The sequence below is a fragment of the Chrysemys picta genome, chromosome 21, assembly GCF_011386835.1.
Source record: "Chrysemys picta bellii isolate R12L10 chromosome 21, ASM1138683v2, whole genome shotgun sequence".
NCBI classification, from domain to species: Eukaryota; Metazoa; Chordata; order Testudines; family Emydidae; genus Chrysemys; species Chrysemys picta.
Window position 1 is genome coordinate 17,445,927 of NC_088811.1, and position 18,369 is coordinate 17,464,295.

Below are 18,369 nucleotides of genomic sequence, written 5' to 3' on the forward strand. Positions count from 1 at the left end.
ACTGTACTGTGGCGCAAGTTGAATGCCTTTTCTGTAGTCTAGCAAACTGTTTAATGCTACTTTGTGCTATGTATAATTAGTGACACTTAGGTGAAGTTGAGAGGCTGGGTTGATAGAAGTCATTGTCCCAGTGCTGAGAGCTTTGAATAACTTTGGCGGTTGCCAGTTCAGGTATTTGGAGGAGTGGATAAAACATGTCTCAGCTGGTTACCCACGGCAACCAGGAGCGTGGGAAACAGGTACACTCATGCAATCCCCATCGTGTGAGCTAGAGCAGAAAAGGGCTAAAAGTTATTTCCCACAGTGGTTTTAAACATTAAAAATCTGTTTAAACATGTTTTTTTTCCCATATAACTCCAATTTCAGTGCGAAAGTGTAACAACTGCAGGAGTAGAGGCAGTTCTTTGAAATGTGAGGTGCCCTGCTATATAACAAGGGAAGCCAATGGGAGAACAGTGCTATCACTACTTATTTGTGTTATCTTAGTGCCTAGCACTGCCCTAGTCATGGGTCAGAACTCTAGGCTCTGTACAGACACAGAAGAAAGATGGCCCCTACCCTTAGTATCTTTCATGCTCACCCTGGAGAGTTAGGTGCAGATGACATTAACTGTGTTTTTAATCAGAAAATCCAATGTCTTGTATCTAAGGGTTAAAAATAAGCAGGTAGTGAGTGTTTAGACTTGAGCTCAAAGTGAACGATATAAGTTTCACTGACAAGTGCCATGTGGACAGCTCTCCTGCCGACATAGCTACCACTGTTCATTGGGGGTGGTTTCATTATGCCGACAGAAGAGCAGCTACACAGGAGATCTTACAGCGGCACAATTCTCACAATTAAAAATGTTCACAATTAAAAAGGGGGAGCTGATGAAGATGTCAAGATTGTTTTTGAGGCTCAAATTGCTGATTTAAGAAGTTCTTGTATTTGAAGATCTGTCTGATAACTAATCCCTGCAGGTGCTCAGATGGTGATGGGCAACATAATCAAAACTCATAGTTTTTAAAATCTTCTTACAATGCAATAACTTAACATGTGTATGATCAGACTGACTTATTCTCTTCTTCCTCTCCTGTTGTTGCAATGCTGTGCCATCCCGAATGTATTTAATCTGGTGAGGGGTGGGGAAGACGATGCAGTGGTTCTTCATTGAGGCTGAATGTAGTATATGGCCTGCAGTTCGTTTTTATTTAAAAAATGTTCTTACTGTATTTAATGAATCCAGATACTAGCACCCAGATCTGCATCTAGATCCCTCTGTCCATAATGTGTACAGAAAAATTCCCACTGTCTTAACAAATAGCGCTCTTAAAGAGCAAGTCCTGTGGGAATATGTCAGAGTTAAGTCCCATGGGAAGATCCCCTGAGGAAATATTTCTGCATGCTGTCATCAGCACATGTGCCCAGATCAGATCGCAACTGAAACTTCAGACAAGGAGTCTAGCTGAACAGAGCACATTTCTCCTTCTGTCTTCAGATGAGATGACTCACCCATGCTAGTGCTTCTGGTGGTTGTTGCACATAGCAATTGCCTTTTGATGTCCTTGCCACAGCGTTCTCACTGCCTGGGAAAAAGAGTAGGAAATTAGAGGGGCAAAGACAGAAAAACCGAGTAAGGACATTAAATTCAAACAAGTCCTTGAACAAGTAAAAGGAAACGACATTTAAGGCACATGTAGAATTCACTGCACCTTGAGGCAGAGGTAAAGGAAGCAGGTGGGCTTTAAAAGGAGAGCTAATTTTATTAACACGTCGTTCTGCACAGGGAAATCAAATCTCATGCTTCAGTGTAAACTATCTGCCTATAGGGGATAGGGAGGAATCCCAACTCCCTGCCTTTCCGCTCCAGTATTACACATTTAACTCCTGACACGTTATGGGGTGAGATTTAATCTAGGGGCAGGGCCCCTGCAGGAGGCCAGATACTAGATTTGGCAAAGGCTTTGATCTGATATGGCAAATTCGTGTGCTTATTTAGAATGAATGCCTCTTGGGTAGTGAGAAACTGCTTATGTCTTGAGATTTTGGTACTGTACAATTGATGGCTAAGTGGACAATGGAATTGCTTCCAGAGGTAGTTCAAAGTACACCTTCCATTATCATATATTAAGATCCAGCTGATCCTTAAGGAAGACGCATGACAGATATTTAGTTTAGTGTCTGTGGAATCTGTTTTTCCATTTGGAGGAAGAACAAGGAGCTATTTTAATCCCATTCCGTAGGCTCAGGAATCAGTTCTTTGATCCTTCCCATATTCCATCTTATCTCTGCCTCTTGGACGGCTGGTTTGTTGAGAGAGCGAGGAAGACCTGGCTATTAAAGCAAGCTGAAGTGTGTTGACTGAGGGCCAGGCTGAATGCTTTGGCAGCTGCCCAATCTAAGGATTTTAAAATGAGCTGAGAAAGGTCTTAATGCCAGTCACATCCCTACTGCCAGAATTCCATAAATGGATCACACTGGCTGCAGGTGAAGGGCTTACTTTGTTTCAGTTCAGACCTGTTGTCTTCGTTTTGTTTTTGTCCTTTGGGGGAATTAGACTAAATGACAACACGGTTGGGTACAGCATCTCCCAACTGAGATATTGTGCTTAAGCGAGCAGTAAATATTTAGCTTTCAAAGAAAAAATTGGCTAATGCTTGCTTTCTCTGCCAAGGCAGTGGCTTTCTTTTTAAATTAACAATGTAGTTAATATTAATAGAGCTAAAAATATTAATACCCTGTAGCAGGTTTTGAAACAGAGCAAAGGGGAGCCTCTCTAACCTTTATTCCCTTGCACTCTTCTGGCCACATCCCTATCCCAGCAATCTGCAGTTTCCACTTCTCCATGCAAATCTGTGTTGGGCAGATGGGAGTGTGTATAGAGGTGATTGATAGCCAGGGTCATTGGGAGGCTTGCATGCAAGCTCACCACCAACTGGAGGGGAGAGAGCCAGGGCCATAGAGGGAGACAAATGCATGCAACAGCTGCAGTGGAAGGGAGTTCAGAAAGGACACCTGGAGGTTTGGTTTAAGGAGGAAAATCGGTCAGCCAGGCTTGGAGGATTTACCAGGATTCAGGGCTGAGGTCAGGCTGGGCTGGGCTCCCTACTTGAGGCTGTAGGCATTAATGTTGTATGTGGGATCTCTGGAATATGTAGAATGTGCCTGGCCAGTGTGAAATGCACTAAATAGGATTCTTTCCTTCCAGGTGCCTAGAAACCACGACAGAACGCAGGTGCTGGGAGCATGAATCGGCTGTTAGTACATTGGGTTGAAGTAGGCTGCAGGCCTTGTGAAATGCTCTGGTGGGCTGTCGGTTGGGCACCCCTGGTTTACATTAATCAGTCCACCCGAGTGTAGCAATAGATCATGGTTGGATAAATAGACATAAGAGTGTATCCCCAAAGAGTCATCATTCTGGTTAATCTTTGCCAAAGGAACTCCTCAATCATCTACATTTTTCTCTGGTCTCTTTTCCCATTCAGTTCATAGGTTTATATTCCGCTGGAGCCCTGCACTTGGTTCCTGTGTGCTTAGGCCTTGTGTCAAACCTGAAAATACGCTTTCTGACTGAGTAGTGGAAGCCCTACGGCACAGTTCACAGTAGATTGTCAGGAGGCCCCTGTTCACTAGTGGTGGTGGTGGGGGGGGGGGTTGAGGGAGGACAGAGGGATCAGATGTTAGAACCCAGGTGTTTATCTTAGCATCACAACCATGACAACATACCAACTGGTTCCCCAAAGTGATGAAATCCCAGGAATAACCATGACACAACAGTAGTTGAAGTCCAAATGCTGTTCAAGTATATGAGGCTCTTCAGAGCCTGCCTGCATTCCCCATTGGTTCTGCCTCATCAGATCATTCTTAGCTAAGCAGCCACCACCTCCTTCCTTGGTGCTGTCTTCCCAACAGCTACCTGGGGAGGTACAGTTCCCAAACTCCTCCCTTTCCTCAGCTTGCTTTGCCATGAAAAGTGCCCACCAGGCAATGGCCTTCCCTTCCCCCTCTGATATCAGAAGGGTTCAGTAGACTCATGGCTTACTTCTTCCTGTTTGCTGTGAACATGCATACTAAGACCCTTCCAGTCAGAGCAGAGGGTAAAACTTTCCAGAACCTGCTTCCTGGTGCTTTCCTGTCCCTATACCAGGCCATCCCAGCCTTCTATCACTGGGGAAGTGGGAGCCTTCTCTTCCTTGGCTCACAGATTCACTCTTGGGGCCCTAACAAAACATAAACAAGGGAAAACTAATTCTAGCTTTTTAAAAGCACTGACCCCTTCCTTATTCTCCAGAGACAGCTTGTCTTGTCACAGGACCCTTTTTATAGATCCAATTCCTTTGGGAAAGAACATTCCTACCCTGGTTGTAATTCTTTAGCCAAAAATGTGATGAGCAGAAAGTTTTCACTTTAAAAGCTTTATCTAGAATATTCTGGGTGGTATATATTTTTCTTAAGTAACACAGTGCTTGTATCGGATGATCGCTCCAGCAGTTGGCTTTGTTAGTCACAGACATAAGAAATAAGGTTCTCTCCTTCCCTTGATTACTCTTGGGAATTTTGTTTCACTGCGCGTGCGCAGAATTCATGGCCCCCGCAGATTTCTTTGCTTCCCCGCAGAAAAATAACTTCTGATGGGGAAGCAAAGGGAAACTGCAAGAGAGGTCATGTGCCTCTCCCCGGCAGTGCAGGCAGGTCAGTTTGGGCGCCTGGAGCAGCTGGTAGAGAGACAAATCACCGGTGGGACGGGAGGCTGGGCATTCATGTGCGTGAGAGAAAGACACTCTGTCTCTCTCGCTCGCTGTTGCGGCACACTCTGTATGGAGGGGCAGGGTTTTGCGGTGTTTCTGGGGAGACAGGCATGGGGCAGGCTCTGTCCCCTCAGGCAGAGCAGAATGTAGTCGCTTGCCTGCTTAGTGAATTGTTCCCATTGTTCTTAGCGAATTTCCCCCAGGAGTATAAAACAGGTGTAAAAATAAGGCTCCTTCACATTGCCACAGTGGTGTAAAGGACAGTGTGGCCTTATAAATGCATACGGTGCTTTAGTGATTAGAACTGGTCTAAATTTTTGGACTGAAAACATTTCCTATCAAAATGTGCTCCATGCCCTGTTTGCTACTGACCTTCCTGGAGATGGTCAGTAGCCAATATAAATTGTGAGTTTGAGTTCCCAGCCCTCACTTGCTCTTCAGTTGGCTATGATCTAACACTGAGCATATGGCTGCATATATTTTTTGACTAATAACCAGAAGTAAAGGGTCAATACCAGCTACGTTACCGAGGGGGTTGGGGATTTCCTTTGATGCCTCCCCACCCCCATCCTTCATCCATTATATTGTCGTTTAAATAAATTACCAAAATAATTGAAACCAGCGTGATTATATTGCGTTATTTTAACGAATAAAATATGCAGAGTTTTAAAATCTTGTGCGCAGAATTTTTAATTTTTGGCACAGAATTCCCCCAGGAGTCCTTGATGCATGTTTTCCCTCCCCAGCCTCGACACAGTGTCTTCTCGTGTGTGTGTGTGTCGGGGAGTGGTGATAAGAGCATAGATGTTGTCACAATGAACGCTGAATGCGCTTATTTAGGTGACTGTTCTACTGATCAGTAGGATGCTGAGTATTTTCACCCAATGGCAAACGCGGGGTTCACCAAACCTTGGCCACTTGAGTTTTAGGATCACAATTCCCCTCTTGAACTGAAGTGGGAAGATGCACTCGATGTTGCTTCAGTAAAGCTAAAAGACTGTGAATGAGCTAGGATAGATGCTCTTGTCATCTGTCCAACATTCTGCTATTAGATGCAGCCTTTCTGGTGTTGGAAGGCTGCATTGGCTGCGGCATGATAGAGCAAGAAAGTTGGCCTTCGGTCATTTTTGTACTGTCATTGGCCTTTGAATTCTGTAGTGTGACCTTGACAAAACAGCCCAAAAGACTCCGGCCGAGCAAAAGTTCCGCTTTTGTAGCGCTCATGAAACAGTGAGAGATGTTGCTAAGAGATGGTGGTGAGTTTTTGTAGCAGCAGCACCTGATTAAATCTGGCAAGATTTGAACATGAGCTTCCTTGTTCAGAGTTCTGTCACAGATGGTTGTCCCTTCTGTAGCTGGGGATGAGGCATAAACCAATTGAAAGAAATGGTCTATTCCGGAAACCTTTGGGTGCTCACAAAAATCAGTCATGGACCTGAACTGCAGTGCACTAGAGACTGCAGGCATTAAAAGCGGAAACCTGGAATCTATTAACTTTTATCCCATTATGGATATAAAGTAATGGACAACAAAACCTTCCTCAAATCATGATATACATGAGCACCACTGATGTGACCGCTATGGGCCCACTCTTGGCTTCAGAAGGGCTCTGAGGTAGCTGTAACGTTATAGCATGGCCTGTGTTGGGCAATTGCAATGATGACGGTAGTTGGCTGGTTTGATTTCAGACCCTAACACATGATGATGATTTCATAGAATAAATTTCATGGAATATCAGGGTTGGAAGGGACCTCAGGAGATCATCCAGTCCAACCCTGCTCAAAGCAGGACCAATCCCCAGACAGATCCTCCCCCCCCCCCCGATCCCTAAATGGCCCCCTCAAGGTTTGAACTCATAACCCTGGGTTTAGCAGACCAATGCTCAAACCACTGAGGTGGAAGGGGCAGTCAAATAATTATAAGTCCTTGTTTTCAGATAACCTTAAAGTACAGCCTTAGCACACTTTGAGCCCTATGGGAGAGGAACTCTGTGTGTACGTACAGTATCAAACACATGTGGGGGAGATCATTGTGGACAGCTCAGTGAAAATATCTACTTGATAGTCAGCAGCATTTAAAAAAAGCCAGCAATGCTAGAATGCATGAAGAATGGAATAGAAAATGCTGAAACTGTCATTAAATTTTTAGTATACCCTGTGCTGAACTGCCGTTTTCAGTTCTGGTCACCCTATCTCAAAAAAAAAAAATATACCAGAGGCACAAGGGATCCAGAGAAGGGCAATGAAAGTAATGGGAGGGATGGAAAAGTTTCCGTATGAGAAGAGACTAAAAACCTCAGGCTAGTTTAATTTAGTCAGGGTAGGGTAGGGGATGTGATAGAAGTATGTAAAATAACGCTGCTTAGGCAGATGCAATTTACTTTTGCTCTATCTACTTTCTCCTGATATAGAACAAGGGGCATTCACAAAGACAACAGATTAAAGGAATTACTGTTATACACAATGTATAAGGCCAAATCCACAGAGTTTTCCTGACATCGCTATGTTGGTTAGCAGTATTGAAAAAAAATCACATCTCTGACCAACTATGGCTCTCTGTGTGGGCATAACTTATACCGGCAAGAGTTCTTTTGCTAATAAGGCTCACGTCATTTGTGGAAGTGGTTTAACTATATGGGCAGAAGAATTCCTTTTGCCAATGTAGCAAAGCCTTTGTAGTGTAGACTAGCTCTAAACTTGTGGGACTTGTTGCCACGAGACAGTCCAAGAATTTAGTAAGATACAAAAAGAGAAAATGTGTATGGATAATGGAAATATTTACAGTTGCATTAGGATTAATCCCTGCTCCTCCCATGTTTCAGAGTATAAACCAGCCACTATCTGCCTGAGGTTAGTGTATTTAAAAAAAGGTTGTTCCGTAATGATCTCTTGTAAATTGCACTGAAGCGTTTGGTACTGGCCCCTGTGGAGGTGACACTAAACTAGACAGACACTTGTCTGACCTTGTATTGCAATTCCTATCTTCCTATTATGCATTAAAATAGGGAACACTGTAATATGTGCACCTGCACTGAACAGAATAGGTCCTGGTCTGGGCACACCAGTAATCAGTTGTCTAAAGCATTGGTTCTCAACCAGGGGTCCGGCCTTGAGGGCCTCCAAGCAGGGCCAGCGTTAGACACGCTGAGGCCCAGGGTAGAAAGCTGAAGCCGCACCGCATGGGGCTGAAGCCCAGGTCCCTGAACCCTGCCACCCGGGGCTGAAGCCTGAGCAATGAAGCTTTCTGGGGGTCCCTGTTGCATGGGGCCCCAGGCAATTGCCGTGATTGCTCCCCCTAACGCCGCCCTGGCTTTTATATGCAGAAAACCAGTTACTGTGGCACAGGTGGGCCGTGGAGTTTTTATAGCATGTTGGGGCGGGCCTCAGAAAGAAAAAGGTTGAGAACCTCTTGTCTGAAGTACTCTAAAGCCATGCCATAGCAGGAGGCATGCAAGGAGCACAAGGAAGTAAGCCCCGATATCTGGTGTGGAGCACACAGAAGAAGGTGACTGTGCCGGTCAAAACCTAGGAAGGATCACTGAGTAGTCATTTTAGTTTTGGCTTCAGCTGCTGGCTTTAGCCATCAAATAGTTCAGTTTAGAATGTTTTAAAATGAAACGCAGCTGGAATTTTCGGTGCTGAGTAGTATTTATTCTGGATGTAAACCTTTTACAGTGGAAAACCAGGATTAAAGTCAGACCTGAATTACAGTGCAGCTTTTAAAAAAAAAACAACTTAGCAAGAGAGAGGAGAAGACTGCTCTTAGTTTTGAGTTGGTAACACTTCCCTCATCAGACATAAAGACACTGAACATACTCTGGAAAAGGGCACTAGGACGGCAGGATCTGTTGGTATTTTTGCCCAACCTGTTTGTTCTGAGTTAGTTTTTCTGCTCTTTTCCCTCCATTTACTAGTTGTGTAGAACATGAATCATGCATTCACTATTGAGGCACTTGTAGAGCAACGTTACATAACTTCCCATTCCAGCGACTGTTTCAGCATTTGGCCCTGGGGTTACTAGATCTCATTTGAACCCATATCTGTTCTTAGTAGACTGATATACTACCAACTGTGTCACTATGGCTGAATTAATACACGTATCTGATTATTGTATGCCCGAGGTAAATCCAGTCTCTTAGTATAATTCTTTCTTATGTCTAGGTCTGGCTTTTTCTTCCCATAATAGTTCAGTGGTTCTCAACCCCTGGTGGTACACAGAAGTCGTGCAGGGGGTACATCAGCACATCTAGATATTTGCCTAGTTTTACAACAGGCTACATAAAAAGTACTAGGGAAGACGGTACAAACTAAAATTTCATACAATGACTTGTTTATAATGCTTTATAGACAATACACTGAAATGCAAGTACAACATTTATATTCCAATTGATTTATTTTAGAATTATGTGGTAAAAATGAGAGCAATTTTTCAGTAATAGTGTGCTGTGACACTTTTATATTTTTATGCCTGATTTTGTAAGGAAGTCAGATTTAAATGAGCTGAAATTTGGGGGTACGTAAGACAAATCAGACTCCTGAAAAGGGGTACAGTAGTCTGGAAAGGTTGAGAGAGACTGCTATAGTTGATCTTTCATGCTGCCGGTCTTCTGACACGTCACCACATGATAGCCTTTAATACATATTATTTCTGACATGAGTTTTGCCCTTGAAATTAAATGTATTGGACACGTCTCATTGTCTACCACTTTCAACAAACTCAAACGGATTGTAAAAAGATTCTTCAGTGGCACTGCAGTGGTCCTCTTCAGTGCCATAGTGGACTGTGCAGGAAAAAAGACCTTTAAAAATGATAGGCTGCATTGGGAAAACCATGGGAATGGGTATGAGCGAACGCATGTCTGAAGAGGGTTTCTGGTGACTAGAGAAATATGGTTATAATTTTACATTTATTAGAGCATTTCATCCCGGGAGGATCCCAAAGCAATTTTATAAATAACAGCATCACTGAAATTCCACCACATCTATGGTACAGGGCAGCAACTGACTGTCCAGCAGTAGTGGGGAGTAAAAATTTTGGCCAAGGACATGAGATCTTTGCTGTCCAAATAGAACAGACAGAAGCTTGGTCATATCTTGCAGTTTGCTACATTTGGAGGCTACTTGGGCATTTTTGAAAATTGTACCCTGAGTCCCATTTTTAGAAGGCACTTAAGAGCCTAAATCTCATTGAAAGTCTCTGGGACATAGGAGCCTAGGTCACTTGTAGATTTGACTTGAATTCCTAAGCCACTTTGCTTTTGAAAATGTAACCCTTAATTGATGTACTTCAGGAGAATAAAGGCCTGGATTGACCCTGTAAGACTCAGGTCTGTGGTTCCATGAAGTTCAGGTATTTTGAACCAGATGCACATAGACTCCCCTTGGCTAGTCCATCCTTGGCAAGTTGGCAGTTAGTTTGCTCTCTCCATTTGTGCAGTTGTGGAAAATGTCTTTAATGGAATTTTTTTGATTAAATTATGGAAAATGTCAAGGCTGAGGGATGGGAAATCAGCACTTGCAAGTTTGCTAGAACTGCTACTTTTCATGTTCCAAATGAATTCATCCATGCAGTGCCTGTGTGTGCAGGAGCAGAGGGAGAGCCCCTGGGAGGTTAATCAATCGGTATATTTGTGTTCAGAAGGGGTGAGCCATATTGGCGATTAGACACTTAATCTAAGGGCAGGTCGACACTACAGCGGGGATCGACGCTCTGAGATCGATCCACCAGCAGTCAATTTAGCGGGTCTAGTAAAGACCCATCAAATCGACTGCAGATTGCTCTCCAGTCGTCCCCTGTACTGTACCCCCGGACGAGAAGAGTAAGGTAAATCGACGGGAGATTTTCTCCCGTCAACCCCCCACGGCGTAGACCCCGTGGTAACTTGACCTGAGGTATGTCGACTCCAGCTACGGTATTCACGTAACTGGAGTTGCATAGCATAGGTCTACTTACCATGGTAGTGTAGACTTAGCCAAAGCGTTTTGATTCACAACACAGATCTGTCCTCTCTTGACTTGCAAATCCTTCTCCATTTCCCTACTATGACCTTCTCTTTGTTTGCAGTTAGCCTGTGAAAGATTGTTTTTCTCTGTCTCATGAATGAAAAGAGAGCAATTAGCGCTACTTTTCAACCCAGATGAAAGAGCTAACTACTTCGTCTGAGGATGGATTCTCCATCGTGCCTATCCAGACAAGGTCCTGGGAATACCTATATTCTGATAGAGTACCATTCCCTTTTGGAAGGCAATGAATATGGCATTCCATAAGGCCATGTTGGGAAGTGAACTGCTTCCTCTGAGGCCAACAGAGGTCATATGTGCTGCAGGCCCGAATATTATTGTGTGAATGGCCATGGTAATAAAGGGATGAACGATGGAAAAATTGTACCAAAGTAGGGAATGTGTTCCCTGCCCCCACAGGCTCACAGTTTGCAGGCATAAGCCCAGCATGAGTTCTATAACCATCTGTTTAGGGATCCAGAGACCTGTGGCAGCTCTCGGGCTTCCTGTGCTGTCGAACTGTATGATTATATCTTCACTTCAAAAACAGGTGTGTGCTTACACTGAGGCAAGCCAGGCACAGGTAGTTTTTTACCTTAATGTAGCTTGTCAATGTCAACCCCATGTCCCCAGTGTGGGGGATAGTTTTTTATCTCAGTGGAGCTAGTCAAGGTATCCCCCATGTCACATGGGGGTGACCTTGACAAGCTACATTAAGGTAAAAACTATCTGTGCCTTGTCTCCACTGGGATTTTACATAGAGCTCTCTCTCTCTCGATGTGAAAACCTGCTGCTTTTGTAATGAAGGCATAATCTTAACTCTCTTAATTTTGAATCTGATATAATTGTTTCTTTCTGACAGCAGCTTTATTTAATGCCCTGAACTGACTTTCCCGTATGAAAAGGATTGTGGTTCTTGAAGTTGCTTCCTCCATTTGGGGGACCTTAAAAACACGGACGTCTTTCAGAGAGAAATTATGACTTCTCTGCTTCTGTCACAGTGCCAGCTTCTCTCCCCACCCCCCAATCCTCCCACTCTGTTCATGCCTGAGAGCCACAGTGCCTGGCTGGAGTGTGCCCTTTGACCCAGCCTGCATTGTTCGAATTCTCCTTATCAGTGCCTCTGAGCAGGTTTCCAGAGCACTCCAAATCATTTCAGTTACAGGAATAACAGAACTGACATTTGTAGGCCCTGTGTGAGCTTGTCATAGAGTACATGAAGTCACCCTATGGTTTTCATTTTGTTCTCTCCTTGACCCTTATGACTTCAGAGTGGGGAGAGTGTTTAGAATGCTGTCCGCCTTAAAAAAGAAAATGCACCTCTGGTCCTCACTACTTTCTTCTGCTCCATCCATTGAGCTGAAGTGCACATGGTACTTCATGCCTGAAGTGCAAGATGAAGGAAGAAATCCCTTCTCTGAATAGGTTAATCTATGCAAATAAGAACAGGACAGAACAATTAACGGCTAACCGTCTTTATAGCTGGAGTGCCATTGCTGCGTGCAGAGGGCTCCCTCATCCAGCTCTTTAGCGGAGAGTTGAGCTCCCTCATTACTGGTGAAGCTGATTGGGATGAGCTCTGATCTCATTCCTGTTTTGCCACAGTGCCAAATGCTCGTTCATCTGGTGCATCTCCTTCATCAGCTGCCCGCTCTGCACTGGCTGCGTGGCGTCAGTAGAGAAACAGATCAATTTCTGCTCCCACTGCCCCTCTTTGCTGCTTTTGAGGAGATGGTCTCTTTAGTGTATGCTTTCTTGTGACCACTAGGAAGGGGTGTTGGTAAATGGAACGGGCATTCCATCTTTTATTCCTCAACATGGAGCATCGATTCCATAATGTGCTGAACTCCAACCATATACAACAGTCTCTGCTCTAAGCAGCTTAGACCTTCCTACAGATCACTACCTGCTCTTACCAACAAGCACACTGTAAGGGCATGCAACAGCACATGCTTCATATAGTGTGGACTGTGGCGTTAGGGAACTAGCGTTCACTTCACAGTTCTGATGTGTGCTAGTTCTTGGAGCTCCTTGCCACTGGCAGTGTAGCCTTATGTGGTAGGAATGTTTGTTGCTTTGTTTAGCAGGACTTGCCCAGATGAAGAGAAAATGGGACAGCAACCAGAGGAAACGAGGAGGGAAATTGTTCCAAAGCAATCAAACGTTTTAAGCAATCTTCTGTTTTTCCTGGTGGTGTTGCGGGATTTCAAGGTTTTCTCCAAACCACCAGGATGCAGAGAGGGAATCAAAGTGGTCAGTGCATTGGGACAGGTTCAAATCCTTTTCCTTTAGGATGAAAATTCCTGTGTAAATATTGTATAATATATGTTGGGAGACTTCAACCTAAACACCCCAGCGCTTTTGTGTCAATAGTCTCAATCACTGTGATAGCTTACAGATTCTATATTTTTCCATAGGGTCTTTCCACTTGTGCCCCTCACATCAGATCACCCTTTACTCTTAGCTGCTCTCCCCTCGTATCTCTTCCCTTACAGAAAGGGTGCTGAGTGCACACAGGTAACTCCTTTGGATTTTAACAAAGGAAAATGTTAGAAGCTGGAAGAAGCTTCCTACCTGATGGCAACAATTGTAAGGACCAGCAAATGTGTATGCCTGGGAATGGGGTGGCTTAGGCATGCCAAAGAATACTTTACTTTCCTGGTTAGGGACAACACTTAGCAGTTAGTCTTTCATCAGTATTTGTAATTTAATTTTTCAAAAGAAATACTTCAATGCTCAAATCAGTGCCAGCACCGCTTCAGTATCAAACAAGCATGCTCGTTCCATGGGGAAAGGCCGTTTTGATAAGGAGAAGGATTCTGGGTTACGATCTCCTGGATAAGTGTTAATGAGAATTTCAAAAATACATTTGTTTTAAGTGTTCAGCAAAATACACCTACACTGTTTATCCCTGTGGAAACTAGCAATCTTGTGCCTTTTTGCAAGAGTCCTTTCAGTTCATCCTGTGCACAGGCAGAGGCTAATTTTCATGAGAAACTGCATTCACCTACCTGCATGTCCTCAGCTAATGAAATTGTAGATGCAAAGAAACAGAACTCCTCAAACTCCTTTATTGACCGCCAGAATTATTCATGTTCCTGGGAGGTGGTTACATTACCAGAAACCCTCAGCATGCATTTTCAAGCAGCTGACCCTGTAGAGCTGCTGATTCCCTTCCCCAGCGTTCATTTAGTGCCGCAAAAGTAATTTCGGAAATCTCTCCTTGTATGCAGCATCTTATCTTTATTTCTGGAACAGTCTTTGCTTTTATTTCCTTAGAAACGTATACAAAAAACCAGACAGCCCCTCCATAAGACTTTATCAATGTGGTTGTAGTAGGAAGGAATGAAAAATAACTTGTTGCTTTAACCTTCTCAGATTTAGATTCTGACAGACAAGGTCCCTGGGCATGAATCCCTCCTGAGAATAATATAAGAATTTTTCCCACTATTCCCTTTACAGGCCTTCTTGTCAGAAAGAGAATGGCGTAAGGAATGTTTCACTACTCCTTTCTTCCCCGTTTTCTCCAAGTTAGCATGTAAAGATAGCCATGAACAGGAAAAGGAGGGTTTTTGGAGCTTTGTGTAGTACGTGCTCATTTAAAACATGACCTCAGGTTACATGAAAACATGGAAAATATTGCTGACAGGGATTTTATACCAAAATTGGGGAAAACTATTTGTGTTCATGTTAGTAAATAATAGGACCAAGCTATTCAAAAATAGGTACCTAAAGTTAGGTTCCTAAGTCCTTATTTAGACACCTAAACACATGGCCTTATTTTTAACAGTGGTGAGCACCCCGTAGCTGCTATGGATTTCCCTGGGAACTTCTACGTGCTCAGCACTTCTGAAAATCAGCCACTTGGGAGCCCACCTTTGGGCACCTGTTTTTGGAAATCATGGCCAAGGCCTCTACACTAAACTGCTACATGATGCAGCTTTCTAAGAGGCCCCTCTTGGAACACTTTGCGTTTTGTTGGTCTCAAAGTCAGTTACCTTAATCCTTCTTGATTTAGAAGAATACATGTAAAAAAGTCTTACATGCAACCCTTACATGTTTATATGTGCCATCTGTCTCTTAATTCAGTGGGCTGCTATTTGTTATGGATTGCCCTGGGAAGAAGGCAGATCAGACCAGTGTCCCACCATGATGTTAGGATCAGTATACTCAAGGAAGGTGTCTTTCAGGTGAAAAATGAAGCTCAGACCTTGACCAATGTGGCATTTTTAACTGGATTAGAAGCATTATCCCTGGATTCTTGGCCAGATTCTCACCCTGATAAACTGACTAAATTCCCCAGGCAATTTTATTTGCATACTGTGTTCGTTTCCTCTTGTAAACTGTTACATGGTGTTATTTCTAGCTACCTTTATCCCACCCCAGAGGTGGCTGTGCTTCAGTGGGGGAATGAAGTGATACCAATATGTCTCATGCCTATAGTACAGATGTTTGGCTGAGAATTAATTTGCCAACATTTGTAAAGCATATGGAGATCGTCCGGTGAAAGGGATTAAAGAATTGCAGCATGTTGTATGCAACATAGCGAGGTCCTTCTAAAATTCTATGGCCTAATGTTTACTGTGGGCTGCAGAGACACCTATTGGTAGGAGGAGAATAGCTCATTTAAAATAATCATACTGCTAAATGTGCTTTACTATTGTCTGATTTTGCTCCATGAAGTTAAAGCCCTTACCATGCCTCTGTATTAGTGACACTCCCTAATGTTGGTTGAATATGTACATTTTCTCTATTCTCATGTGTGTATTAATGCTTTTTTGAGGGGTGGTGCCCTTTGGAATGAAATTTCTTATGCCAAAGACTATTGTTTTCCCAGTGTATTATAGAAAAGTCACATTATGATCATGATGAAATTGGCAAAATTAACAAATGCTCATGGGTCACATGCAAAGAAAAATACCCTTTTTCAATAAAAGTAGTTAAGATGAATTATACTAGTATGCCTTTAACCAGTGTAAAAAATTAAATGCTAATAAGTGGTAGTGTTTTCAAATTAAAAATATATTTACAGATCAGTATTATACCTTTAAAGAAATATAAAGTACTGTTCTGTACTTTCGGTCACTAGAAGGGGTCTGTTTAAATTGTTTGAATTTTTTCATCCTTAGTTATTTTAGTTACTTTAAAGGCATTTCAGTTTTTAACTTGTCCATCATCAAACTTAGATCTGATGCATCCGCACTAGCCTAAATCAGGCCTGTTTGCAGCCCAAAAGTGAATTTTCGCATATGGAAACATTCAAAGGGCTTTATCTTCAGCAGTTTACCAGAATAGGGAGAAAAGTGCATTTCATGTTTTAAGAGAACTTAAAGCATTTAGCAATTAATTTTTTTGCTAAAAGATGCGTTGCCACGCACAACATTGTTTAGGGGGCGGGGCAATTGGTTTTAACGGTAAGGTGTACAGATGTGACCCAAATGTAAAAATTGTATCCAGGCTTGGATCCTGAAAGTCCCACACGCCAGCATGTAATATTAGTTTTTGGAGCTTTTTGCTAGGGTCTGTCTCCAGGTACATCTGACCTGTACATGCTGTGATTCCCACTTTCTTGTATCCCTCCCCCCAACACTTATTTTCATCCATTCTAATGAAAGTGCCGAGCGCCAGATCCAAAAGCACATGAGTATCTGTATATTTAGAGTCCTCCAGGTTCAAATAAACAGCGATTTGTTTCAGTGACAAGAAGTTGAAAGAACCTTAGTGTCCTCTTCTTCTTTAGCATCATGGTAACTAGTGAACAAGCTTATTTGAATATGCAGTCAAAGAGGATGTTCTTAAGGAAATACAATGTGATGGTTGAGATGCTCACACGGTACAAAGCCATGAAATTTAATTTCATTGGTTCCCACTGCAGCTATAACTCGGCTACATTGCACGTAAACGATTCCCTGTAACTTCTCTGATTTTATTGACCTGGACTGAAAGAGCCAAGAGATTTCGCTCATTGCTGTAAAATGCCCTCAAGTCAACAATCCCTGTACAGAGGGCTTTAAACGTGCTGCATCGTGCCAGGGATTGTACAGCTCTTGCAGCCTATGCAGTCATGTTTATGCAGGAAAATCCCAGAGCCATTGCTCTCCCCTGCTCAGTTTTTGGTTTAAGTATATGGACGTGTGCTGTGGAAAGGCGCTTCACTTAATGTAAAAATGTAAACCACAATATTTTGTTGACTGGTATTTTGTGTGTAATATTTCTCTTCCTCCCAAAAGGAAATGTTCCTTTTGACATGGGGAATAAAACAGAGCCGCTAACTAGCAATGCTGTTGAATGGGATGCCTGCGGAGCAGAGAACAGATTGACTGCACTCATCGGCTCAGCCGTACACACCCAACCCCCTTCCCACCAATTATTTTTATATGAGCACTTTGTAGTATAATAAAGCAATTTCCATTTTTTCCATGTGCATCCTTAAGGGAAGATGAGCAGCAGGAGCTGTTCAGCCTCCCCCCACCCCCACCCCCAGATCAGAAAGCTCTTTAATTAGCCCCGGCATTGCTTTGTGTCGTGTTTTCACTATTACTCAAACCACTTGAATTCTGTAGAGTACGATATCGGGCAGAAAAAACATGGCAATTAAGCAGAGCATTGCAGTAAAGGGTGGTTTTCTGGTTGGCTTGCTTCTACACATGAGTTAAAAGAGAGCTTAAAACGGTACTGATCTCAGGGAATTTAATTCATGCTTTTGCTATTAGCTGTCAAGTTGCTTGTGTTTATATGGAATACTTGGTGACAGCTTACCAAGGCTTATTCAGTGCTCTGTTGGAATGATATTCCTGACCGGGGCAAAGAGACAAGCGAGTTACGTTCCGGTGCTCCTCCCAGACTAGTGCTGAAAAAGACTTTTCCCCACATCATCACACGTTCTGTGTATGCTACATGTTACAGAACTACCTTACACCTGCCTTAGATGACAGATTTGGGGGGGGGGGCGGGAATCCGGGGTCCTGTTTACACTAGCACGCTCTTGCTGTCACTGCCCCAAATGATATTGCAACAGTGGGAACATTCCTGACAAATGTTAGTGTAACAAAGCTCACGAATCCAATTTTACACGGCTCGAGGGAGTCAGTCAGAACCTCTGGTAACGACTGTCAGTAGTTTTCTGTTCCCACGGGACAGTAAAATTGTGACTCTCTTGAGATCTTCCGGGACAGAAGCAAGTGCTGCCAGTCTCACTGGAAAGCTTGGGAATCTCCCCTTTCCAGTGGGATAGAACCCATGTTCCTAGTTCTGCACGTAGGGTGGCAAGATATCAGACTGTAAATCCTTCACTGGAGAAGGTCTGAATATTCCTGGGCCTTGGGCCAGGGTAACTTTTTCGCGGGGGTGGGATGGAAATGCCACACTTGAATGAGAGAGAGAGAGAGAGGAAACCTTTCTCTGAATAAACAGCTGTTTTTTAATGTTGAGAGGTGTGCTGCATATTTATTTAGTAAGATCTCTTGGGTGCCTCAGTTTGCTTTGTAGCAAATGACCATGTAGGAGCTTGGGAAAGGTTTTATCTTTCGCTTTTGTACTATACAGATACTTGGGATTTCATATACTGCTAGTTGTGTGCCAGACACATTAGACAGGGTCCCTGCCCTGAAAAGCTTATGGTTGAAATGGATTTTGACTATATT

General features: G+C 43.3%; 1 protein-coding gene across 2 annotated transcripts in view; it reads left to right on the forward strand.

Annotated features, from left to right (window-relative positions):
- The window catches only part of FBXO42 (F-box protein 42), an 88,133-nt gene that overhangs the window by 54,254 nt on the left and 15,510 nt on the right, over positions 1–18,369 (forward strand). The window lies entirely within an intron of this gene.